The 27547-nt window shown below is 52.5% G+C and overlaps 1 protein-coding gene across 1 annotated transcript in view; it reads right to left on the reverse strand.

The window, feature by feature from the left end:
• Positions 1 to 27547, reverse strand: part of LOC147098725 (ATP-sensitive inward rectifier potassium channel 12-like) — a 162733-nt gene that overhangs the window by 62320 nt on the left and 72866 nt on the right. The window lies entirely within an intron of this gene.

Raw genomic sequence — 27547 nt, forward strand, 5'->3', positions numbered from 1 at the left:
GAGACCGACTGAGACAGAGTGAGACCGACTGAGACAGAGTGAGGCCGACTGAGACAGAGTGAGACCGACTGAGACAGAGTGAGACCGAGACTGAGACAGATTGAGACCGACTGAGGCAGAGTGAGACCGAGACTGAGACAGAGTGAGAGCGACTGAGACAGAGTGAGCCCTACTGAGACAGAGTGAGACCGAGTGAGACAGAGTGAGACCGACTGAGACAGAGTGAGACCGACGGAGACAGAGTGAGACCGACTGAGACAGAGTGAGACCGACTGAGACAGAGTGAGACCGACTGAGACAGAGTGAGACAGAGTGAGGCCGACTGAGACAGAGTGAGACCGACTGGGACAGAGTGAGACCGAGACTGAGACAGAGTGAGACTGACTGAGACAGAGGGAGACCGAGACTGAGACAGAGTGAGTCCGACTGAGACAGAGTGAGACAGACTGAGACAGTTTGAGACCGACTGAGACAGAGTGAGACAGACTGAGACAGAGTGAGACCGACTGGGACAGAGTGAGACCGACTGAGACAGAGTGAGACCGACTGAGACAGAGTGAGACCGAGACTGAAACAGAAAGAGACTGAGTGAGACAGAGTGAGACCGACTGAGACAGAGTGAGACCGAGACTGAGACAGAGTGACAACGACTGAGACAGAGTGAGACCGACTGAGACAGAGTGAGACCGACTGAGACAGAGTGAGACCGAGACTGAGACAGATTGAGACCGACTGAGACAGAGTGAGACCGAGACTGAGACAGAGTGAGAGCGACTGAAACAGAGTGAGACCGACTGAGACAGAGTGAGACCGAGTGAGACCGAGTGAGACAGAGTGAGACCGAGAGAGACAGAGTGAGACCGACTGAGACAGAGTGTGACCGAGACTGAGACAGATTGAGACCGACTGAGACAGAGTGAGACCGAGACTGAGACAGAGTGAGAGCGACTGAGACAGAGTGAGACCGACTGAGACAGAGGGAGACCGAGTGAGACAGTGTGAGACCGACTGAGACAGAGTGAGACAGACTGAGACAGAGTGAGACAGACTGAGACAGAGTGAGGCCAACTGAGACAGAGTGAGACTGACTGAGACAGAGTGAGACCGAGACTGAGACAAATTGAGACCGACTGAGACAGAGTGAGACCGAGACTGAGACAGAGTGAGAGCGACTTAGACAGAGTGAGACTGACTGAGACAGTGTGAGACCGCGACTGAGACAGAGTGAGTCCAACTGAGAGAGAGGAAGACCGACTGCGACATAGTGAGACCGACTGAGACAGAGTGAGACCGAGACTGAGACAGAGTGTGACCGACTGAGACAGAGTGAGACCGACTGAGACAGAGTGAGACCGACTGAGACAGAGTGAGACCGCGACTGAGACAGAGTGAGACCGAGACTGAGACAGAGTGAGACCGAGACTGAGACAGAGTGAGACCGACTGAGACAGAGTGAGACCGACTGAGACAGAGTGAGACCGACTGAGACAGGGTGAGACCGACTGAGACCGACTGAGACCGAGACTGAGACAGAGTGAGACCGACTGAGACAGAGTGAGACCGACAGAGACAGAGTGAGACCGAGACTGAGAAAGAGTGAGACCGACTGAGACAGAGTGAGACCGACTGAGACAGAGTGAGACTGACTGAGACAGAGTGAGACCGACTGAGACAGAGTGAGACCGACTGAGACAGAGTGAGACCAACCGAGACAGAGTTAGACCAACTGAGACAGAGTGAGACCGACTGAGACAGAGTGATATCGACTGAGACAGAGTGAGACCGACTGAGGCAGAGTGAGACCGACTGAGACAGAGTGAGACCGACTGAGACAGAGTGAGACCGACTGAGACAGAGTGAGACCGACTGAGACAGAGTGAGACTGACTGAGACAGAGTGAGATCGACTGAGACAGAGTGAAACTGACTGAGACTGAGTGAGACCGAGTGAGACAGAGTGAGACCGACTGAGACAGAGTGAGACCGACTGAGACAGAGTGAGACCGACTGAGACAGAGTGAGGCCAACTGAGAGAGAGTGAGACTGACTGAGACAGAGTGAGACCGAGACTGAGACAGATTGAGACCGACTGAGACAGAGTGAGACCGAGACTGAGACAGAGTGAGAGCGACTGAGACAGAGTGAGACCGACTGAGACAGAGTGAGACCGAGTGAGACAGAGTGAGACCGACTTAGACAGAGTGAGACTAACTGAGACAGTGTGAGACCGCGACTGAGACAGAGTGAGATCAACTGAGAGAGAGTAAGACCGACTGTGACAGAGTGAGACCGACTGAGACAGAGTGAGACCGAGACTGAGACAGAGTGTGACCGACTGAGACAGAGTCAGACCGACTGAGACAGAGTGAGACCGACTGAGACAGAGTGAGACCGCGACTGAGAGAGAGTGAGACCGACTGAGACAGAGAGAGACTGACTGAGACAGAGTGAGACTGACTGAGACAGAGTGAGACCGACTGAGACAGAGTGAGACGGACTGATACAGAGTGAGACCGACTGAGACAGAGTGAGACCGACTGAGACAGAGTGAGACCGACTGAGAAAGAGTGAGACCGACTGAGACAGAGTCAGACCGACTGAGACAGAGTGAGACCGACTGAGATAGAGTGAGACCGACTGAGACAGAGTGAGACCGACTGAGACAGAGTGAGACCGACTGAGACAGAGTGAAACCGACTGAGACAGAGTGAGACCGACTGAGACAGAGTGAGACCGACTGAGACAGAGTGAGACCGACTGAGACAGAGTGAGACTGAGACTGAGACAGAGTGAGACCGAGACTGAGACAGAGTGAGACAGACTGAGACAGAGTGAGACCGACTGAGACAGAGTGAGACCGACTGAGACAAAGTGAGACCGAGACTGAGACAGAGTGAGACCGACTGAGACAGAGTTAGACCGAGACTGAGAAAGAGTGAGACCGACTGAGTAAGAGTGAGACCGATAGAGACAGAGTGAGACCGACTGAGACAGAGTGCGACCGACTGAGACAGAGTGAGACCGACTGAGACAGAGTGAGACCGACTGAGGCAGAGTGAGACCGACTGAGACAGAGTGAGAATGACTGAGACAGAGTGAGACCGAGACAGAGACAGAGTGAGACCGACTGAGACAGAGTGAGACCGACTGAGACAGAGTGAGTCCGACTGAGACATAGTGAGACCGACTGAAATAGAGTGAGACCGAGACTGAGACAGAGTGAGACCGACTGAGACAGAGTGAGACCGTCTGAGACAGAGTGAGACCGACTGAGACAGAGTGAGACTGAGACAGAGTGAGACCGACTGAGACAGTGTGAGACTGACTGAGACAGAGTGAGACTGACTGTGACAGAGTGAGACCGACTGTGACAGAGTGAGACCGACTGAGACAGACTAAGTCCGACTGAGACAGAGTGAGACTGTCACTGAGACAGAGTGAGACCGAGAGAGACAGAGTGAGACCGAGACTGAGACAGAGTGAGACCGAGAGAGACAGAGTGAGACCGACTGAGACAGAGTGAGACTGACTGAGACAGAGTGAGACCGAGACTGAGATAGAGTGAGACTGACTGAGACAGAGTGAGACCGACTGAGACAGAGTGAGACTGACTGAGACAGAGTGAGACCGACTGAGACAGAGTGAGATGGACTGAGACAGAGTGAGACCGACTGAGACAGAGTGAGACCGACTGAGACAGAGTGAGACCGACTGAGACAGAGTGAGACCGACTGAGACAGAGTGAGACCGAGACTGAGACAGAGTGAGACTGACTGAGACAGAGTGAGACCGAGACTGAGACAGAGTGTGACCGACTGGGACAGAGTGAGACCGACTGAGACAGAGTGAGACCGACTGAGATAGAGTGAGACCGACTGAGACAGAGTGAGACCGACTGAGACAGAGTGAGACCGACTGAGACAGAGTGAGACCGACTGAGACAGAGTGAGACCAACTGAGACAGAGTGAGACAGACTGAGACAGAGTGAGACTCTGACTGAGACAGAGTGAGACCGAGACTGAGACAGAGTGAGACAGACTGAGACAGAGTGAGACCGACTGAGACAGAGTGAGACCGACTGAGACAAAGTGAGACCGAGACTGAGACAGAGTGAGACCGACTGAGACAGAGTGAGACCGAGACTGAGACAGAGTGAGACCGACTGAGTGAGAGTGAGACCGAGAGAGACAGAGTGAGACCGACTGAGACAGAGTGAGACCGAGACTGAGACAGATTGAGACCGACTGAGACGGAGTGAGACCGAGACTGAGACAGAGTGAGAGCGACTGAGACAGAGTGAAACCGACTGAGACAGAGTGAGACCGAGTGAGACAGAGTGAGACCGACTGAGACAGAGTGAGACCGACTGAGACAGAGTGAGGCCGACTGAGACAGAGTGAGACCGACTGAGACAGAGTGAGACCGAGACTGAGACAGATTGAGACCGACTGAGGCAGAGTGAGACCGAGACTGAGACAGAGTGAGAGCGACTGAGACAGAGTGAGCCCTACTGAGACAGAGTGAGACCGAGTGAGACAGAGTGAGACCGACTGAGACAGAGTGAGACCGACGGAGACAGAGTGAGACCGACTGAGACAGAGTGAGACCGACTGAGACAGAGTGAGACCGACTGAGACAGAGTGAGACAGAGTGAGGCCGACTGAGACAGAGTGAGACCGACTGGGACAGAGTGAGACCGAGACTGAGACAGAGTGAGACCGACTGAGACAGAGGGAGACCGAGACTGAGACAGAGTGAGACCGACTGAGACAGAGTGAGACAGACTGAGACAGTTTGAGACCGACTGAGACAGAGTGAGACAGACTGAGACAGAGTGAGACCGACTGGGACAGAGTGAGACCGACTGAGACAGAGTGAGACCGAGACTGAGACAGATTGAGACCGACTGAGACAGAGTGAGACCGAGACTGAGACAGAGTGAGAGCGACTGAAACAGAGTGAGACCGACTGAGACAGAGTGAGACCGAGTGAGACCGAGTGAGACAGATTGAGACCGAGTGAGACAGAGTGAGAGCGACTGAGACAGAGTGAAACCGACTGAGACAGAGTGAGACCGAGTGAGACAGAGTGAGACCGACTGAGACAGAGTGAGGCCGACTGAGACAGAGTGAGACCGACTGGGACAGAGTGAGACCGAGACTGAGACAGAGTGAGACCGACTGAGACAGAGGGAGACCGAGACTGAGACAGAGTGAGACCGACTGAGACAGAGTGAGACAGACTGAGACAGTTTGAGACCGACTGAGACAGAGTGAGACAGACTGAGACAGAGTGAGACCGACTGGGACAGAGTGAGACCGACTGAGACAGAGTGAGACCGACTGAGACAGAGTGAGACCGAGACTGAAACAGAATGAGACTGAGTGAGACAGAGTGAGACCGACTGAGACAGAGTGAGACCGAGACTGAGACAGAGTGACACCGACTGAGACAGAGTGAGACCGACTGAGACAGAGTGAGACCGACTGAGACAGACTGAGACCGAGACTGAGACAGAGTGAGACTGACTGAGACAGAGTGAGACCGACTGAGACAGAGTGAGACCGACTGAGACAGAGTGAGACCGACTGAGACAGAGTGAGACCGAGACTGAGAAAGAGTGAGACCGACTGAGACAGAGTGAGACCGACTGAGACAGAGTGAGACCAACCGAGACAGAGTTAGACCAACTGAGACAGAGTGAGACCGACTGAGACAGAGTGATATCGACTGAGACAGAGTGAGACCGACTGAGGCAGAGTGAGACCGACTGAGACAGAGTGAGACCGACTGAGACAGAGTGAGACCGACTGAGACAGAGTGAGACCGACTGAGACAGAGTGAGACTGACTGAGACAGAGTGAGATCGACTGAGACAGAGTGAAACTGACTGAGACTGAGTGAGACCGAGTGAGACAGAGTGAGACCGACTGAGACAGAGTGAGACCGACTGAGACAGAGTGAGACCGACTGAGACAGAGTGAGGCCAACTGAGAGAGAGTGAGACTGACTGAGACAGAGTGAGACCGAGACTGAGACAGATTGAGACCGACTGAGACAGAGTGAGACCGAGACTGAGACAGAGTGAGAGCGACTGAGACAGAGTGAGACCGACTGAGACAGAGTGAGACCGAGTGAGACAGAGTGAGACCGACTTAGACAGAGTGAGACTGACTGAAACAGTGTGAGACCGACTGTGACAGAGTGAGACCGACTGAGACAGAGTGAGACCGACTGAGACAGACTAAGTCCGACTGAGACAGAGTGAGACTGTCACTGAGACAGAGTGAGACCGAGAGAGACAGAGTGAGACCGAGACTGAGACAGAGTGAGACCGAGAGAGACAGAGTGAGACCGACTGAGACAGAGTGAGACTGACTGAGACAGAGTGAGACCGAGACTGAGATAGAGTGAGACTGACTGAGACAGAGTGAGACCGACTGAGACAGAGTGAGACTGACTGAGACAGAGTGAGACCGACTGAGACAGAGTGAGATGGACTGAGACAGAGTGAGACCGACTGAGACAGAGTGAGACCGACTGAGACAGAGTGAGACCGAGTGAGACAGAGTGAGACCGACTGAGACAGAGTGAGACCGAGACTGAGACAGAGTGAGACTGACTGAGACAGAGTGAGACCGAGACTGAGACAGAGTGTGACCGACTGGGACAGAGTGAGACCGACTGAGACAGAGTGAGACCGACTGAGATAGAGTGAGACCGACTGAGACAGAGTGAGACCGACTGAGACAGAGTGAGACCGACTGAGACAGAGTGAGACCGACTGAGACAGAGTGAGACCAACTGAGACAGAGTGAGACAGACTGAGACAGAGTGAGACTCTGACTGAGACAGAGTGAGACCGAGACTGAGACAGAGTGAGACAGACTGAGACAGAGTGAGACCGACTGAGACAGAGTGAGACCGACTGAGACAAAGTGAGACCGAGACTGAGACAGAGTGAGACCGACTGAGACAGAGTGAGACCGAGACTGAGACAGAGTGAGACCGACTGAGTGAGAGTGAGACCGAGAGAGACAGAGTGAGACCGACTGAGACAGAGTGAGACCGAGACTGAGACAGATTGAGACCGACTGAGACGGAGTGAGACCGAGACTGAGACAGAGTGAGAGCGACTGAGACAGAGTGAAACCGACTGAGACAGAGTGAGACCGAGTGAGACAGAGTGAGACCGACTGAGACAGAGTGAGACCGACTGAGACAGAGTGAGGCCGACTGAGACAGAGTGAGACCGACTGAGACAGAGTGAGACCGAGACTGAGACAGATTGAGACCGACTGAGGCAGAGTGAGACCGAGACTGAGACAGAGTGAGAGCGACTGAGACAGAGTGAGCCCTACTGAGACAGAGTGAGACCGAGTGAGACAGAGTGAGACCGACTGAGACAGAGTGAGACCGACGGAGACAGAGTGAGACCGACTGAGACAGAGTGAGACCGACTGAGACAGAGTGAGACCGACTGAGACAGAGTGAGACAGAGTGAGGCCGACTGAGACAGAGTGAGACCGACTGGGACAGAGTGAGACCGAGACTGAGACAGAGTGAGACCGACTGAGACAGAGGGAGACCGAGACTGAGACAGAGTGAGACCGACTGAGACAGAGTGAGACAGACTGAGACAGTTTGAGACCGACTGAGACAGAGTGAGACAGACTGAGACAGAGTGAGACCGACTGGGACAGAGTGAGACCGACTGAGACAGAGTGAGACCGAGACTGAGACAGATTGAGACCGACTGAGACAGAGTGAGACCGAGACTGAGACAGAGTGAGAGCGACTGAAACAGAGTGAGACCGACTGAGACAGAGTGAGACCGAGTGAGACCGAGTGAGACAGAGTGAGACCGAGTGAGACAGAGTGAGAGCGACTGAGACAGAGTGAAACCGACTGAGACAGAGTGAGACCGAGTGAGACAGAGTGAGACCGACTGAGACAGAGTGAGGCCGACTGAGACAGAGTGAGACCGACTGGGACAGAGTGAGACCGAGACTGAGACAGAGTGAGACCGACTGAGACAGAGGGAGACCGAGACTGAGACAGAGTGAGACCGACTGAGACAGAGTGAGACAGACTGAGACAGTTTGAGACCGACTGAGACAGAGTGAGACAGACTGAGACAGAGTGAGACCGACTGGGACAGAGTGAGACCGACTGAGACAGAGTGAGACCGACTGAGACAGAGTGAGACCGACTGAGACAGAGTGAGACCAACTGAGACAGAGTGAGACAGACTGAGACAGAGTGAGACTCTGACTGCGACAGAGTGAGACCGAGACTGAGACAGAGTGAGACAGACTGAGACAGAGTGAGACCGACTGAGACAGAGTGAGACCGACTGAGACAAAGTGAGACCGAGACTGAGACAGAGTGAGACCGACTGAGACAGAGTGAGACCGAGACTGAGACAGAGTGAGACCGACTGAGTGAGAGTGAGACCGAGAGAGACAGAGTGAGACCGACTGAGACAGAGTGAGACCGAGACTGAGACAGATTGAGACCGACTGAGACGGAGTGAGTCCGAGACTGAGACAGAGTGAGAGCGACTGAGACAGAGTGAAACCGACTGAGACAGAGTGAGACCGAGTGAGACAGAGTGAGACCGACTGAGACAGAGTGAGACCGACTGAGACAGAGTGAGGCCGACTGAGACAGAGTGAGACCGACTGAGACAGAGTGAGACCGAGACTGAGACAGATTGAGACCGACTGAGGCAGAGTGAGACCGAGACTGAGACAGAGTGAGAGCGACTGAGACAGAGTGAGCCCTACTGAGACAGAGTGAGACCGAGTGAGACAGAGTGAGACCGACTGAGACAGAGTGAGACCGACGGAGACAGAGTGAGACCGACTGAGACAGAGTGAGACCGACTGAGACAGAGTGAGACCGACTGAGACAGAGTGAGACAGAGTGAGGCCGACTGAGACAGAGTGAGACCGACTGGGACAGAGTGAGACCGAGACTGAGACAGAGTGAGACCGACTGAGACAGAGGGAGACCGAGACTGAGACAGAGTGAGACCGACTGAGACAGAGTGAGACAGACTGAGACAGTTTGAGACCGACTGAGACAGAGTGAGACAGACTGAGACAGAGTGAGACCGACTGGGACAGAGTGAGACCGACTGAGACAGAGTGAGACCGAGACTGAGACAGATTGAGACCGACTGAGACAGAGTGAGACCGAGACTGAGACAGAGTGAGAGCGACTGAAACAGAGTGAGACCGACTGAGACAGAGTGAGACCGAGTGAGACCGAGTGAGACAGATTGAGACCGAGTGAGACAGAGTGAGAGCGACTGAGACAGAGTGAAACCGACTGAGACAGAGTGAGACCGAGTGAGACAGAGTGAGACCGACTGAGACAGAGTGAGGCCGACTGAGACAGAGTGAGACCGACTGGGACAGAGTGAGACCGAGACTGAGACAGAGTGAGACCGACTGAGACAGAGGGAGACCGAGACTGAGACAGAGTGAGACCGACTGAGACAGAGTGAGACAGACTGAGACAGTTTGAGACCGACTGAGACAGAGTGAGACAGACTGAGACAGAGTGAGACCGACTGGGACAGAGTGAGACCGACTGAGACAGAGTGAGACCGACTGAGACAGAGTGAGACCGAGACTGAAACAGAATGAGACTGAGTGAGACAGAGTGAGACCGACTGAGACAGAGTGAGACCGAGACTGAGACAGAGTGACACCGACTGAGACAGAGTGAGACCGACTGAGACAGAGTGAGACCGACTGAGACAGACTGAGACCGAGACTGAGACAGAGTGAGACTGACTGAGACAGAGTGAGACCGACTGAGACAGAGTGAGACCGACTGAGACAGAGTGAGACCGACTGAGACAGAGTGAGACCGAGACTGAGAAAGAGTGAGACCGACTGAGACAGAGTGAGACCGACTGAGACAGAGTGAGACCAACCGAGACAGAGTTAGACCAACTGAGACAGAGTGAGACCGACTGAGACAGAGTGATATCGACTGAGACAGAGTGAGACCGACTGAGGCAGAGTGAGACCGACTGAGACAGAGTGAGACCGACTGAGACAGAGTGAGACCGACTGAGACAGAGTGAGACCGACTGAGACAGAGTGAGACTGACTGAGACAGAGTGAGATCGACTGAGACAGAGTGAAACTGACTGAGACTGAGTGAGACCGAGTGAGACAGAGTGAGACCGACTGAGACAGAGTGAGACCGACTGAGACAGAGTGAGACCGACTGAGACAGAGTGAGGCCAACTGAGAGAGAGTGAGACTGACTGAGACAGAGTGAGACCGAGACTGAGACAGATTGAGACCGACTGAGACAGAGTGAGACCGAGACTGAGACAGAGTGAGAGCGACTGAGACAGAGTGAGACCGACTGAGACAGAGTGAGACCGAGTGAGACAGAGTGAGACCGACTTAGACAGAGTGAGACTGACTGAAACAGTGTGAGACCGACTGTGACAGAGTGAGACCGACTGAGACAGAGTGAGACCGACTGAGACAGACTAAGTCCGACTGAGACAGAGTGAGACTGTCACTGAGACAGAGTGAGACCGAGAGAGACAGAGTGAGACCGAGACTGAGACAGAGTGAGACCGAGAGAGACAGAGTGAGACCGACTGAGACAGAGTGAGACTGACTGAGACAGAGTGAGACCGAGACTGAGATAGAGTGAGACTGACTGAGACAGAGTGAGACCGACTGAGACAGAGTGAGACTGACTGAGACAGAGTGAGACCGACTGAGACAGAGTGAGATGGACTGAGACAGAGTGAGACCGACTGAGACAGAGTGAGACCGACTGAGACAGAGTGAGACCGAGTGAGACAGAGTGAGACCGACTGAGACAGAGTGAGACCGAGACTGAGACAGAGTGAGACTGACTGAGACAGAGTGAGACCGAGACTGAGACAGAGTGTGACCGACTGGGACAGAGTGAGACCGACTGAGACAGAGTGAGACCGACTGAGATAGAGTGAGACCGACTGAGACAGAGTGAGACCGACTGAGACAGAGTGAGACCGACTGAGACAGAGTGAGACCGACTGAGACAGAGTGAGACCAACTGAGACAGAGTGAGACAGACTGAGACAGAGTGAGACTCTGACTGAGACAGAGTGAGACCGAGACTGAGACAGAGTGAGACAGACTGAGACAGAGTGAGACCGACTGAGACAGAGTGAGACCGACTGAGACAAAGTGAGACCGAGACTGAGACAGAGTGAGACCGACTGAGACAGAGTGAGACCGAGACTGAGACAGAGTGAGACCGACTGAGTGAGAGTGAGACCGAGAGAGACAGAGTGAGACCGACTGAGACAGAGTGAGACCGAGACTGAGACAGATTGAGACCGACTGAGACGGAGTGAGACCGAGACTGAGACAGAGTGAGAGCGACTGAGACAGAGTGAAACCGACTGAGACAGAGTGAGACCGAGTGAGACAGAGTGAGACCGACTGAGACAGAGTGAGACCGACTGAGACAGAGTGAGGCCGACTGAGACAGAGTGAGACCGACTGAGACAGAGTGAGACCGAGACTGAGACAGATTGAGACCGACTGAGGCAGAGTGAGACCGAGACTGAGACAGAGTGAGAGCGACTGAGACAGAGTGAGCCCTACTGAGACAGAGTGAGACCGAGTGAGACAGAGTGAGACCGACTGAGACAGAGTGAGACCGACGGAGACAGAGTGAGACCGACTGAGACAGAGTGAGACCGACTGAGACAGAGTGAGACCGACTGAGACAGAGTGAGACAGAGTGAGGCCGACTGAGACAGAGTGAGACCGACTGGGACAGAGTGAGACCGAGACTGAGACAGAGTGAGACCGACTGAGACAGAGGGAGACCGAGACTGAGACAGAGTGAGACCGACTGAGACAGAGTGAGACAGACTGAGACAGTTTGAGACCGACTGAGACAGAGTGAGACAGACTGAGACAGAGTGAGACCGACTGGGACAGAGTGAGACCGACTGAGACAGAGTGAGACCGAGACTGAGACAGATTGAGACCGACTGAGACAGAGTGAGACCGAGACTGAGACAGAGTGAGAGCGACTGAAACAGAGTGAGACCGACTGAGACAGAGTGAGACCGAGTGAGACCGAGTGAGACAGAGTGAGACCGAGTGAGACAGAGTGAGAGCGACTGAGACAGAGTGAAACCGACTGAGACAGAGTGAGACCGAGTGAGACAGAGTGAGACCGACTGAGACAGAGTGAGGCCGACTGAGACAGAGTGAGACCGACTGGGACAGAGTGAGACCGAGACTGAGACAGAGTGAGACCGACTGAGACAGAGGGAGACCGAGACTGAGACAGAGTGAGACCGACTGAGACAGAGTGAGACAGACTGAGACAGTTTGAGACCGACTGAGACAGAGTGAGACAGACTGAGACAGAGTGAGACCGACTGGGACAGAGTGAGACCGACTGAGACAGAGTGAGACCGACTGAGACAGAGTGAGACCGACTGAGACAGAGTGAGACCAACTGAGACAGAGTGAGACAGACTGAGACAGAGTGAGACTCTGACTGCGACAGAGTGAGACCGAGACTGAGACAGAGTGAGACAGACTGAGACAGAGTGAGACCGACTGAGACAGAGTGAGACCGACTGAGACAAAGTGAGACCGAGACTGAGACAGAGTGAGACCGACTGAGACAGAGTGAGACCGAGACTGAGACAGAGTGAGACCGACTGAGTGAGAGTGAGACCGAGAGAGACAGAGTGAGACCGACTGAGACAGAGTGAGACCGAGACTGAGACAGATTGAGACCGACTGAGACGGAGTGAGTCCGAGACTGAGACAGAGTGAGAGCGACTGAGACAGAGTGAAACCGACTGAGACAGAGTGAGACCGAGTGAGACAGAGTGAGACCGACTGAGACAGAGTGAGACCGACTGAGACAGAGTGAGGCCGACTGAGACAGAGTGAGACCGACTGAGACAGAGTGAGACCGAGACTGAGACAGATTGAGACCGACTGAGGCAGAGTGAGACCGAGACTGAGACAGAGTGAGAGCGACTGAGACAGAGTGAGCCCTACTGAGACAGAGTGAGACCGAGTGAGACAGAGTGTGACCGACTGAGACAGAGTGAGACCGACGGAGACAGAGTGAGACCGACTGAGACAGAGTGAGACCGACTGAGACAGAGTGAGACCGACTGAGACAGAGTGAGACAGAGTGAGGCCGACTGAGACAGAGTGAGACCGACTGGGACAGAGTGAGACCGAGACTGAGACAGAGTGAGACCGACTGAGACAGAGGGAGACCGAGACTGAGACAGAGTGAGACCGACTGAGACAGAGTGAGACAGACTGAGACAGTTTGAGACCGACTGAGACAGAGTGAGACAGACTGAGACAGAGTGAGACCGACTGGGACAGAGTGAGACCGACTGAGACAGAGTGAGACCGAGACTGAGACAGATTGAGACCGACTGAGACAGAGTGAGACCGAGACTGAGACAGAGTGAGAGCGACTGAAACAGAGTGAGACCGACTGAGACAGAGTGAGACCGAGTGAGACCGAGTGAGACAGAGTGAGACCGAGTGAGACAGAGTGAGAGCGACTGAGACAGAGTGAAACCGACTGAGACAGAGTGAGACCGAGTGAGACAGAGTGAGACCGACTGAGACAGAGTGAGGCCGACTGAGACAGAGTGAGACCGACTGGGACAGAGTGAGACCGAGACTGAGACAGAGTGAGACCGACTGAGACAGAGGGAGACCGAGACTGAGACAGAGTGAGACCGACTGAGACAGAGTGAGACAGACTGAGACAGTTTGAGACCGACTGAGACAGAGTGAGACAGACTGAGACAGAGTGAGACCGACTGGGACAGAGTGAGACCGACTGAGACAGAGTGAGACCGACTGAGACAGAGTGAGACCGAGACTGAAACAGAATGAGACTGAGTGAGACAGAGTGAGACCGACTGAGACAGAGTGAGACCGAGACTGAGACAGAGTGACACCGACTGAGACAGAGTGAGACCGACTGAGACAGAGTGAGACCGACTGAGACAGACTGAGACCGAGACTGAGACAGAGTGAGACCGACTGAGACAGAGTGAGACCGACTGAGACAGAGTGAGACCGAGACTGAGACAGATTGAGACCGACTGAGACAGAGTGAGACCGAGACTGAGACAGAGTGAGAGCGACTGAAACAGAGTGAGACCGACTGAGACAGAGTGAGACCGAGTGAGACCGAGTGAGACAGAGTGAGACCGAGAGAGACAGAGTGAGACCGACTGAGACAGAGTGTGACCGAGACTGAGACAGATTGAGACCGACTGAGACAGAGTGAGACCGAGACTGAGACAGAGTGAGAGCGACTGAGACAGAGTGAGACCGACTGAGACAGAGTGAGACCGAGTGAGACAGTGTGAGACCGACTGAGACAGAGTGAGACAGACTGAGACAGAGTGAGACCGACTGAGACAGAGTGAGGCCAACTGAGACAGAGTGAGACTGACTGAGACAGAGTGAGACCGAGACTGAGACAGATTGAGACCGACTGAGACAGAGTGAGACCGAGACTGAGACAGAGTGAGAGCGACTTAGACAGAGTGAGACTGACTGAGACAGTGTGAGACCGCGACTGAGACAGAGTGAGTCCGACTGAGAGAGAGGAAGACCGACTGCGACATAGTGAGACCGACTGAGACAGAGTGAGACCGAGACTGAGACAGAGTGTGACCGACTGAGACAGAGTGAGACCGACTGAGACAGAGTGAGACCGACTGAGACAGAGTGAGACCGCGACTGAGACAGAGTGAGACCGAGACTGAGACAGAGTGAGACCGAGACTGAGACAGAGTGAGACCGACTGAGACAGAGTGAGACCGACTGAGACAGAGTGAGACTGACTGAGACAGGGTGAGACCGACTGAGACAGACTGAGACCGAGACTGAGACAGAGTGAGACCGACTGAGACAGAGTGAGACCGACTGAGACAGAGTGAGACCGAGACTGAGACAGAGTGAGACCAACTGAGACAGAGTGAGACCGACTGAGACAGAGTGAGACTGACTGAGACAGAGTGAGACCGACTGAGACAGAGTGAGACCGACTGAGACAGAGTGAGACCAACCGAGACAGAGTTAGACCAACTGAGACAGAGTGAGACCGACTGAGACAGAGTGAGACCGACTGAGACAGAGTGAGACCGACTGAGGCAGAGTGAGACCGACTGAGACAGAGTGAGACGGAGACTGAGACAGAGTGAGACCGACTGAGACAGAGTGAGACTGACTGAGACAGAGTGAGACTGACTGAGACAGAGTGAGACCGACTGAGACAGAGTGAGACCGACTGAGACAGATTGAGACTGAGAGAGACAGAGTGAGACCGACTGAGACAGAGTGAGACCGACTGAGACAGAGTGAGACCGAGAGAGACAGAGTGAGACCGAGAGAGACAGAGTGAGACCGACTGAGACAGAGTGAGACCGACTGAGACAGAGTGAGACCGACTGAGACAGAGTGAGACCGACTGAGACAGAGTGAGACCGACTGAGACAGAGTGAGTCCGACTGAGACAGAGTGAGACCGAGACTGAGACAGAGTGAGACCGAATGAGACAGAGTGAGACTGACTGAGACAGAGTGAGACCGACTGAGACAGAGTGAGACCGACTGAGACAGAGTGAGACCGAGACTGAGACAGAGTGAGACCGACTGAGACAGAGTGAGACCGAGACTGAGACAAAGTGAGACCGACTGAGACAGAGTGAGACCGACTGAGACAGAGTGAGACCGACTGAGACAGAGTGAGACCGACTGAGACAGAGTGAGACCGACTGAGACAGAGTGAGACCGAGACTGAGACAGAGTGAGACCGAGACTGAGACAGAGTGAGACCGACTGAGACAGAGTGAGACCGTCTGAGACAGAGTGAGACCGACTGAGACAGAGTGAGACCGACTGAGACAGAGTGAGACCGAGACCGACTGAGACAGAGTGAGACTGACTGAGACAGAGTGAGACCGAGTGTGACAGAGTGAGACGGACTGAGACAGAGTGAGACCGACTGAGACAGAGTGAGACCGAGACTGAGACAGAGTGAGACTGACTGAGACAGAGTGAGACCGACTGTGAGAGACAGCAACACAAACAAGTTGAGGCACAGAGAGAGATAAAGAGAGGGAGGCAGACAGACAGAAAGAGAAATGGGGAGAAAAGAGACAGAGGAGAAAGAACGATTGAGAAAGAGAAAGACAGAAAGTGCAGGTGGAGCCAAACTTTGAGAGACAGGGACAGAGAGAGCAAAACAGACTGAGAGACAGCGAGCGAAAGAAATAGAGAGAGAGAAATAAAGAGGGAGAGGGAGATGGAGAGACAGAGAAAGAGAGCGAAAGAAAGATAGATGGATTGAGACAGTGAGAGAGAGAGTCACACAGAAGTAGAGAGAGAGCAAAAGAAAGATAGCCAGAGAGAGAGAAAGACACAGACACACAGGGAGTTATTGAGAAAGGCCGAGACAGTGAGAGACACAGAGACACAGAGAGAGACAGAGAGAGGTAGAGAGAGAGATATAGGGATATGCAGATGTGGGTCATGTTGTGTCTGTGTATAATAAGACACAGACTGCAGGAGAACGGTACAACAGGTGTTTACTCAACGTGGCTCACACTGGAACTGATCTGTACAGATTACTACTCAGTGCTATATACAGGTGTGGTCACTGCCGGTACTGCAGTATACATGAGCTGTAAAAGATAGTTCCCCCTTAAAGCTATATACATTACAATTCCTCCCCTTTTAGATTAACAGTACCATAACACTCATTTAACAATTAAATATCAAACTAATTACAAATAACACTTTTAATATGCAACATTAGCTGAAAATAGTCTATTTATATATTCAGTCTTTGGGGAGGCTTCCTGATCCTTTCTGGATAGCGCCTTTCCCGAGTGTCTTGCTCTTGGTGCGGAGGCGATTCTGGCCCCCTGTTGTTGGTTGGTTCATCAGCTTCCGATGCTACTGTTTCTGGGGTAGATGCGACCTGTACGTCGGGTTCATCACCAGGTACGTATGGGCGAGGCATGGGGTTGACTTGTTCTATGACTCGAGGATCTGGTCAGCATGGCGTCTCACGATGCTCTCCCCAACGTCCACTGTGTACATTAGTGGGCCCTGCCATGTGCATATCGTTCCTGGCTGCCATTTTTCTGTTCGGTAGTCGCGGGCCAAGACTGGTTGCCCTACATTGAAGCTCCTTGTTGGCTTCTCATGGATGTGCTGGAATTGCTTACTCTCAACATCTCTTCGTACATTTGGTCTGAGTAATCCAGGCGAGATCTTAACCTTCGGTTAAAGAACATCATGGCTGGGGCCTGGTTGGTGACTGCATGTGTCGCATTCCGGTAGGCGAACAGGAAATTGTCCACCTTGTGCTGCAGCGGAATGTTGTCATTGTACATAGCCTTTATTGCCTTCTTAAAGGTTTGTACGAACCTCTCAGCCAATTTGTGGCTGGATGATACGGGGCGGATGTGTAATGCCTTACCCCATTCTTTTTCAAGAACCTCCGAACTCTTCGGACACAAACTGTGGTCCGTTGGTGGAGCAAATCTGTTCTGGCAAGCCATTCCTGGCAAAAATGGTCCGTAGGACTGCAATAGTTTTCTCCGTGGTGGTGGAGGACATTTTGATCACCTCAGGCCATTTTGAGTGCACATCCACGGCTATTAAAAATATTAAGTCCATGAATGGACCAGCAAAATCAATATGCACCTGTTGCCATGGAGATGAGGGCCACTCCCATGGGTGTAGAAGGGCCTGTGGTGGTGCATTTTGGACTTTCTGGCATCCTGAGCAACTCTTGGTCAAGTCCTCGATTTGTTTATCGATTCCCGGCCACCACACATAAGCCCTGGCTAGGCTTTTCATTTTTACCCCTCCCAGATGACCCTCATGAAGCTCATTGAGCACTCTATCCCTTAACTTGGGTGGAATTACCACTCGGGATCCACACATCAAGGTCCCCCGGCACACTGACAGCTGTTCTCTCCTTGTCGAGAATGCTGGCAACAGTGAGTCGCCATGTGCTGGCCATCCCTTCACCGTCAAATCATATACCCGAGACAGTGCCGGGTCATTTCGGGTTTCCTTTTCGATACAAGCGTTAGTTACCGGTAGGTATTCAGCTATAGTCAAATGGAATATTTCAACAGGATCCACTGCTGGTGCTTCCTCCGCACTAGGCAGTGGCAGGCGTGATAGCCCATCAGCATTTCCATGCTGTTTCGTGCCCTTATATTCAATCTCATAGTGGTGCACCCCTAGAAAAAGTGACCATCTTTGTAGTCGTTGCGCAGTCATCACCGGAACGCCCTTCTTCAGATTAAAAATGGAGACAAGAGGCTGGTGATCAGTCAGCAAGGTGAATTTCTGCCCGTGCAGATAGTGATTGAACTTTTTCACTCCCCACACTAGGCTGAGGGCCTCCCTGTCAATCTGGGTGTAGATACGCTCAGCTGAGGTTAGTGATCGTGACGCAAAGGCTATTGGCCTCTCTGAGCCGTCTGAGAATTTGTGCGACAGCACCGCTCCAATGCCGTAGGGTGACGCATCACATGCCAACCGAATTGGTAATGCTGGGTTGTAATGGGCCAATACCTCTTTCGATGTGATTAGTGTTTTGCTCTTCTGGAAAGCTCCATCACTCCACTTCCATGGCACCCCAGTTTGCAGTAGGGTGTTCAGTGGGTGTAGTATTGTAGACAAATTTGGCAAGAACTTACAGAAGTAGTTTAGCAGCCTGAGGAACGACCTCAGTTGTGACACATTTTCTGGTGCTGGAGCCTTGACTACTGCCTCAATCTTCTCTGGGGACTTATGTAACCCCTCTTTATCGATAACGTGGCCACAATACGAGATCTGTTTTCTAAAAAACTCGCATTTGGGGCGGTTAGCTCGGAGCCCATATTCCTGCAATCTAGTGAGCACCTGCTCCAGGTTGGCAAGGTGATCACTGTCATTTTCGCCCGTGACCAGGATGTCGTCCAAATAACACTGGGTCCCTGGGATCCCTTGCAGGACTTGTTCCATTGCCCTCTGCCAAATAGCCGGAGCTGATGCTACCCCGAATACCAGCCGATTGTATTGGTAGAGACCTTTATGGCTGTTGATTGTGAGGTATTTTTTTGATGCTTCTTCTACCTCCATTTGCAGATACGCCTGGGCCAGATCAATCTTAGTGAAGCGTTTCCCTCCAGATAGCGAGGTGAAAATATCTTCAATCCGCGCAAGTGGATATTGTACGGTGTGAAGGACCGGGTTCACTGTTACCTTAAAGTCCCCACAGTTGCGAACCTTCCTTGGTTCCCCAGGTGTGCTGCTCAATTACTTTTTCATTACAGGGATGATGGGTGTAGCCCACTCGCTCCAGTCTACCTTGGACAGTACACCTGAACGTTCCAGACTCTCCAGCTCTGCTTCGACGGCTGGGCGGATCGCATAAGGTACCGGTCTGGCCTTAAAAAATTTTGGGCTTGCGTTTTCTTCCATTTTAATCATCGCTGTCATGCCTCTTAGTGTTCTGAGTCCTTGCTGGAACACTTCTTTCACGTCAGTTAGGATCTTTGACAGTTGCCCAGGTGTGACGTCGTCATCCTTTTTGTCAGCCACAGTCAGTTCCTGTATGGAATGCCAATCCAGTTGTATTTTCCGGATCCATTCACGTTCCAGTAATGGTGGTCCTCCATCTTGCAATGCATACAGGTCTAGTTTTGGTGTTTCCTTACCGTTATATATAACGGTCACCCTTATTTTTCCTTTGGGGTAGACTTTTTGCCCCGTGTACGTCTTCAAAATAATTTTTGTGTCTCTCAAGGGTATGTGTGAGAATAGCCGCTCATAGTCCCGTCGGTTTATGACTGTTAGGGCTGATCCTGTGTCCAATTCCATCTTTACCTGGACTCCTGCTATCTTGAGAGTGACCCAAATGGTTCGGTGATCCTCCGTTGTGATCACATTATGTAGTTTCAGACAACTCAGTTCCCTGCTTTCGGAGTCGTTATCACTCTTTTGTTCGTCTGAACTATTCTCCATCATCTTATGTACCTTCTTGTACTTTTTTTGGTAGGTTTCCTATTGCTGGTTTTCTTTCCCGACCTGCAGACTCGTGCTATGTGTCCTACTTTTCCACACTGTCTGCACACTTTGTCTTTGAACCAGCAATCATTCTGGTCATGTGTTGTTCTGCCGCAGTGATAGCACTTCTCTGTTCCATATGACATTTCGTTTGTGCCATATTCTTGCGGTCTCTGTTGTATCTCCGCAGCGCCCCGTGCTGCTGCTTCATATGATACCGCAATGTTGAAAGCCTTTTCCAGCGTAAGGTCCTTTTCAGATAAAAGCCGTTTCTGGGTTCCTTGACTTTGAAGCCCACACACAAACTTGTCCCGTTCGGTATCTGCCAGTCCCGCTCCAAACTGGCAGTGTTTCGATAGATTGCGCAGTTCTGTTAAATAATCAGCATTGCTTTCATCCTTATGCTGGTTCCGTTTGTGAAACTTGAATCTTTCTGCTATCAGCAGCGGTGTGGGGTTTAAATGTTCCTGTAGTATCATTACTACGTCTTCAAAACTCTTTTCCATTGGCTTCGTTGGGGTTACTAGATTTCGTAATAAACCATACGTCTTTGCACCCATTAAATTTAACAATACCGACGCTTTCTTGTCATCTGACACCCCATTTGCCTTGCAGTATACCTCTATTCGTTCGACATATGTAGTCCAATCTTCGACTTCATTGTCAAATGCGGTGATACTGCCACTCTTCGGCATTTTGGGTGTGGTTTAAAATGGCGTCTCCCAATGGCTTAAAATGGCGTCTCCCGTGCTTTCCTTCCTCCCCCGCTGCTGCCAACGCTGCTCCCGGCGGTTCTTGAGGCAATGGCGGCGCCCTGTAGGTTTCGCGCACTTCTCCTGCACTGCTGCCAACGCCACTCTCGGCGGTCCTCGTGGCAATGGCGGCGCCTCGCGGGTTTCTGCGCATCTCTCTCTCCCTCTCTTCGACGATGCTCAGCCCCTGAACACCGGCTGCGCCCTGTGCACTCTGCCCCCTCTCTCTCTCCCCCGTCGACGCTGCTCGGCCCTTTGCTGTGCTGCTCGGTCGGGCTCTAGCCCGCCGCTGTCCGGGAAGGGTCTGCGCACTACCTGTTGCCAGCCCGTTTCACTGGACCACCTTGACTGGAAAGCCAAGCCTGGCTCTCGACAGCCTCCCTCGCAATTCTCGACTCTCTGCTGGATGACTGGGAGGTTGCCCGTGGTCGACGCCCGAGTCTCTGGCCTTGACCTCCAATCCACTGATCTCCAGGAACGAATCCCCGGGAGGTGATGCAGAGTTGCAGGTAGGTTCGAACTTGCCTTGTCGCCAATGTTGTGTCTGTGTATAATAAGACACAGACTGCAGGAGAACGGTACAACAGGTGTTTACTCAACGTGGCTCACAGTGGAACTGATCTGTACAGATTACTACTCAGTGCTATATACAGGTGTGGTCACTGCCGGTACTGCAGTATACATGAGCTGTAAAAGATAGTTCCCCCCTTAAAGGTATATACATTACAGGTCATAAATCGGGGTGTAGAAATTGGATGTTGAGCTTGTTTTCTTCAAGAATTCGGGCTCGGGATCATTTTAGGGGCCAACTGCATCAGAAATACACCCTCGCCATCTTGGTGGAGGCTGGACTGGAAGTAGGTGCTGCGGAAACACCGAACACCCTGAGTGGAGCAGGAGCGGGAGCGGGAGCGGGAGCTGGGCCTGCTCCAGGCTACATTGGGCCTAACCGGGGAGGGGTTTCCTGTTATAACGACCCTTCATGTGGAGCCAGGAGGAGCTGGCCTGAGGGCTTCCCATGGTCGCTCCTGCCCTGATTGGCCTTCTTTATGTAATCATGGTCTGGTCACAGCGAGCTCTCGATCCTATAAAATGGGCTTATCTTTCTGAAACTTTCATGTCTTGCTGCCCTTTGTTTTATAGATTTCAGGGAGTAATTATCCACCTACATCATGTGTGATTCTGACAACTAAATTTGCTGATATTATCAGAGGGAGGCAATTCTGTCAGTCACACTTGGCTGCAGAGCGAAGGGACCCAGCTGTTGCTCATCAATGTCGGCAGAGAAGCAGAACGATTAGCTGAAATAGATAGTCAGCAAATATTATCAGAAGAGAAAGGGGAGGAACAAGGCTTCGCAATAGTGAGCCAGAAATTGGGCCGAATATGCAAATCAGGGCCGAAAACCTGCGTTTTAATGGGGGAAATGAGAGGCCAAGTAAAGATGCTGTGGATTGCAGAGGTGGCGATGTGGGAAGAGAAGCCGTTACAGGAGGCGCTCTGCATGCGTGGCAGCAATCACGGGCACTCGGTGGAGCTGGGCGATGGAGGTGCCAGATTGGAGGAGGAGGATTTGCTGCTGTGAGGCTGCTGAAAGCAAGGCTGGAGGGAACCAAATAGGGAAATTGGAGAGAGGAATGTGGCACACAGCAAAACATGGAGAGAAAAGGAAGGTTGGAGATGAGGTGGCAGTTGCAGAGGGCAGAAATGTGAACAATTTATTTTTGAGGTGGAAGCAGATGACAGCAGTTTCAAAAGGATAAGAGTCAGTAGCTGAAAAAGTGAACCAGCACTGAACACACCTGTCCCAAACACACCTACTGATACACACCTGTCCCAAACACACCTGTCCCAAACACAACTGTCCCAAACACACCTGTCCCCAACACACCTGTCCCAAACATACCTGTCCCAAACATACTTGCCCCAAACACACCTGTCCCAAACACACCTGTCCCAAACACACCTGTCCCAAAAACACCTGTCCCAAGCATACGTGTCCCAAACACACCTGTCCCAGACACACCCATTCAAAACACACCCGGTCCAAACACACCTGTCCCAAACACATCTGTTCAAAACACACCTGTCCCAAACAAACCTGTCTGAAACGCACCTGTCCCAAACAAAATTGTCCCAAACAAACCTGTCCCAAACAAACCTGTCGCAAACACACCAGTCCCAAACACACCAGTCCCAAAAACAGCTGTCCCAAACACACCTGTCCCAAACACACCTGTCCCAAAAACAGCTGTCCCAAACACACCTGTCCCAAACACACCTGTCCCAAATACACCTGTCGCAAACACACCTGTCCCAATAACACCTGTCCCAGACACACCCATCCAAAACACACCCGATCCAAACACACGTGTCCCAAACACACCTGTCCCAAACACACCTGTCCCAAAAAAAGCTGTCCCAAACACACCTGTCCCAAACACACCTGTCGCAAACACACCTGTCCCAATAACACCTGTCCCAGACACACCCATCCAAAACACACCCGATACAAACACACCTGTCCCAAACACACCTGTCTGAAACACACCTGTCCCAAAAACAGCTGTCCCAAACACACCTGTCCAAAACACACCTGTCCGAAACACATCCGTCCCAAAAACAGCTGACCCAAACACACCTGTCCCAAATACACGCATCCCAAACACACCCGTCCCAAACACTCCTGTCACAAACACTCCTGTCCCAAACACTCCTGTCCCAAACACACCTGTCCCAAACACACCTGTCCCAAACACTCCTGTCCCAAACACTCCTGTCCAAAACACTCCTGCCCAAACACACCTGTCCCAAACACACCCGTCCCAAACACACCCGTCCCAAACACACCTGTCCCAAACACACTTGTCCCAAACACACCCGTCCCAAACACTCCTGTCCCAAACACTCCTGTCCCAAACACACCCGTCCCAAACACACCCATCCCAAACACACCCGTCCCAAACACACCTGTCCAAAACACACCTGTGCCAAACACACCTGTTCCAAACAAACCTGTCCCAAACACACCAGTCCCAAACACACCTGTCCCAAACACACCTGTCCAAAACACACTGTCCCAAACACAGCTGTCCAAAACACACCTGTCCCAAACACACTTGTTCCAAACAAACCTGTCCCAAGCACACCTGTCCCAAACACAGCTGTCCCAAACACAGCTGTCACAAACACACCCATCCCAAAAACACCTGTCCCAAACACAGCTGTCCCAAACACACCTGTCCCAAACACACCCATCCCAAACACACCCATCCCAAACACACCTGTCCCAAACACACCTGTCCCAAACACACCCATCCCAAACACACCCGTCCCAAACACTCCTGTCACAAACACTCCTGTCCCAAACACTCCTGTCCCAAACACACCTGTCCCAAACACACCTGTCCCAAACACACCCGTCCCAAACACTCCTGTCCCAAACACTCCTGTCCAAAACACTCCTGCCCAAACACACCTGTCCCAAACACACCCGTCCCAAACACACCCGTCCCAAACACACCCGTCCCAAACACTCCTGTCCCAAACACTCCTGTCCCAAACACACCCGTCCCAAACACACCCATCCCAAACACACCCGTCCCAAACACACCTGTCCAAAACACACCTGTGCCAAACACACCTGTTCCAAACAAACCTGTCCCAAACACACCAGTCCCAAACACACCTGTCCCAAACACACCTGTCCAAAACACACTGTCCCAAACACAGCTGTCCAAAACACACCTGTCCCAAACACACTTGTTCCAAACAAACCTGTCCCAAGCACACCTGTCCCAAACACAGCTGTCCCAAACACAGCTGTCACAAACACACCCGTCCCAAAAACACCTGTCCCAAACACAGCTGTCCCAAACACACCTGTCCCAAACACACCTGTCCCAAAAACAGCTGACCCAAACACACCTGTCCCAAACACACCCATCCCAAACACACCCATCCCAAACACACCTGTCCCAAACACACCTGTCCCAAACACACCCATCCCAAACACACCTGTCCCAAACACACCCGTCCCAAACACATCTGTCCCAAATGTAGCTGTCGCAAACACACCTATCCCAAACACACCCATGCGGAACACACCCGTCCCAAACACACCTGTCCCAAACACACCAGTCCCAAAAACAGTTGTCTCAAACACACCTGTCCAAATCACACCTGTCCCAAACACACCTGTCACAAACACACCTGTCCCAAACACAACTGTCACAAACACACCAGTCCCAAACACACCTCTCGCAAACACACCTGTCCCAAACACACCTGTCCCAAACACACCTGTCACAAACACATCCGTCCCAAACACACCCATCCCAAACACACCCGTCCCAAACACAGTTGTCCCAAACACATCTGTCCCAAACACACCTGTCCCAAAGACACCTGTCCCAACACACATGTCCCAAGCACACCTGTCCCAAACACACCGTCCCAAACACACCTGCCCCAAACACAGCTGTCCCAAACACACCTGTCCCAAACACACCCGTCCCAAACAAACCTGTCTGAAACACACCTGTCCCAAACATACCTGTCCCAAACACAGCCGTCCCAAACACACCTGTCCCAAACACACCCGTCCCAAATACACCTGCCCCAAACACACCCGTCCCAAACAAAGATGTCCGAAACACACCTGTCCCAAGCATGCCTGTCCCAAACACAGCCGTCCCAAACACACTTGTCCCAAACACACCCATCCCAAATACATCTATCCCAAACACACCCGTCCCAAACATACCCGTCCCAAACACACCCGTCCCAAACACACCCGTCCCAAACCCACCCGTCCGAAACATACCTCTCCCAAACACAGCCGTCCCAAACACACCTGTCCCAAATACACCCGTCCCAAACAAACCTGTCAGAAACAAACCTGTCCGAAACACACCTGTCCCAAACATACCACTCCCAAACACAGCCATCCCAAACACACCTGTCCCAAACACACCCGTCCCAAACACACCTGTCCCAATCACACCCATCCCAAACACACCTGTCCCAAACACACCTGTCCCAAACACAGCTGTCCCAAACACACCTGTCCAAAACACACCTGTCCCAAACACACCTGTTCCAAACAAACCTGTCCCAAACACACCTGTCCCAAACACAGCTGTCCCAAACCCACCTGTCCCAAACATACCTCTCCCAAACACAGCCGTCCCAAACACACCTGTCCCAACCACACCCGTCCCAAACACACCCGTCCCAAACAAATCTGTCCGAAACACACCTGTCCCAAACATACCCGTCCCAAACACACCCGTCCCAAACACACCAGTCCCAAACACATCCGTCCCAAACACTCCTGTCCCAAACACACCCGTCCCAAACAAACCTGTCCGAAACAAACCTGTCAGAAACACACCTGTCCCAAACATACCTCTGCCAAACACAGCCATCACAAACACACCTGTCCCAAACACACCCATCCCAAACACACCTGTACCAAACACACCCGTCCCAAACACACCTGTCCCAAACATACCTCTCCCAAACACAGCCGTCACAAACGCACCCGTCCCAAACACACCCGTCCCAAACACACCTGTACCAAACACACCCGTCCCAAACACACCTGTCCCAAACACACCCGTCCCAACCAAACCTGTCCGAAACACACCTGTCCCAAACATACCTCTCCCAAACACAGCCGTCCCAAACACACCTGTCCCAAATGCACCCGTCCCAAACACACCCGTCCCAAACACATCTGACCCAAACAAAGCTGTCCCAAACAAAGCTGTCCCCAACAAACCTGTCACAAACACACCCGTCCCAAACACACCTGTCCCAAACACACCCGTCCCAAACACACCTGTCCCAAGCACACCCGTCCCAAACACAGCTGTCCCAGAAAAACCTGTCCCAAACACACCTGTCCCAAAAACACCCGTCCCAAACACACCTGTCCCAAACACACCCGTCCCAAACACACCCGTCCCAAACACACCCGTCCCAAACACACCCGTCCCAAACACACCTGGCCCAAACACAACTGTCCCAAACACACCCATCCCAAACACACCCGTCCCAAGCACACCCCTCCCAAAAACACCTGACCCAAACGCACCCATCCCAAACACACCCGTCCCAAACACATCAGTCCCAAACAATGCTGTCCCCAACACACCCGTCCCAAACACACCCGCCCCAAACACTCCTGTCCCAAACACAGCTGTCCCAAACACACCCGTCCGAAATACAGCTGTCCCAAAAACACCTGTCCCAAACACACCTGTCCCAAGCACACCCGTCCCAAACACACCTGTCCCAAACACACCTGTCCCAAACACACCTGTCACAAACACACCCGTCCCAAATACACCTCACTCAAATACACCGGTCGCAAACACAACTGTCCCAAACACACCTGTCCCAAACACAGCTGTCCCAAAGAAACCTGTCCCAAACACAACTGTCCCAAACACACCGGTCCCAAACATACCGGTCCCAAACACACTGGTCTCAAACACACCTGTCCCAAACACACCGGTCGCAAACACAACTGTCCCAAACACATCTGTCCCAAACCCAGCTGTCCCAAACAAACCTGTCCCAAACACACCTGTTCCAAACACAGCTGTCCCAAACACACCCATCCCAAACACACCTGTCCCAAACACATCTGTCCCAAACA

This window comes from Somniosus microcephalus, chromosome 28, assembly GCF_052327205.1.
Source record: "Somniosus microcephalus isolate GS21.2 chromosome 28, FLI_Smic_1.0, whole genome shotgun sequence".
NCBI classification, from domain to species: Eukaryota; Metazoa; Chordata; class Chondrichthyes; order Squaliformes; family Somniosidae; genus Somniosus; species Somniosus microcephalus.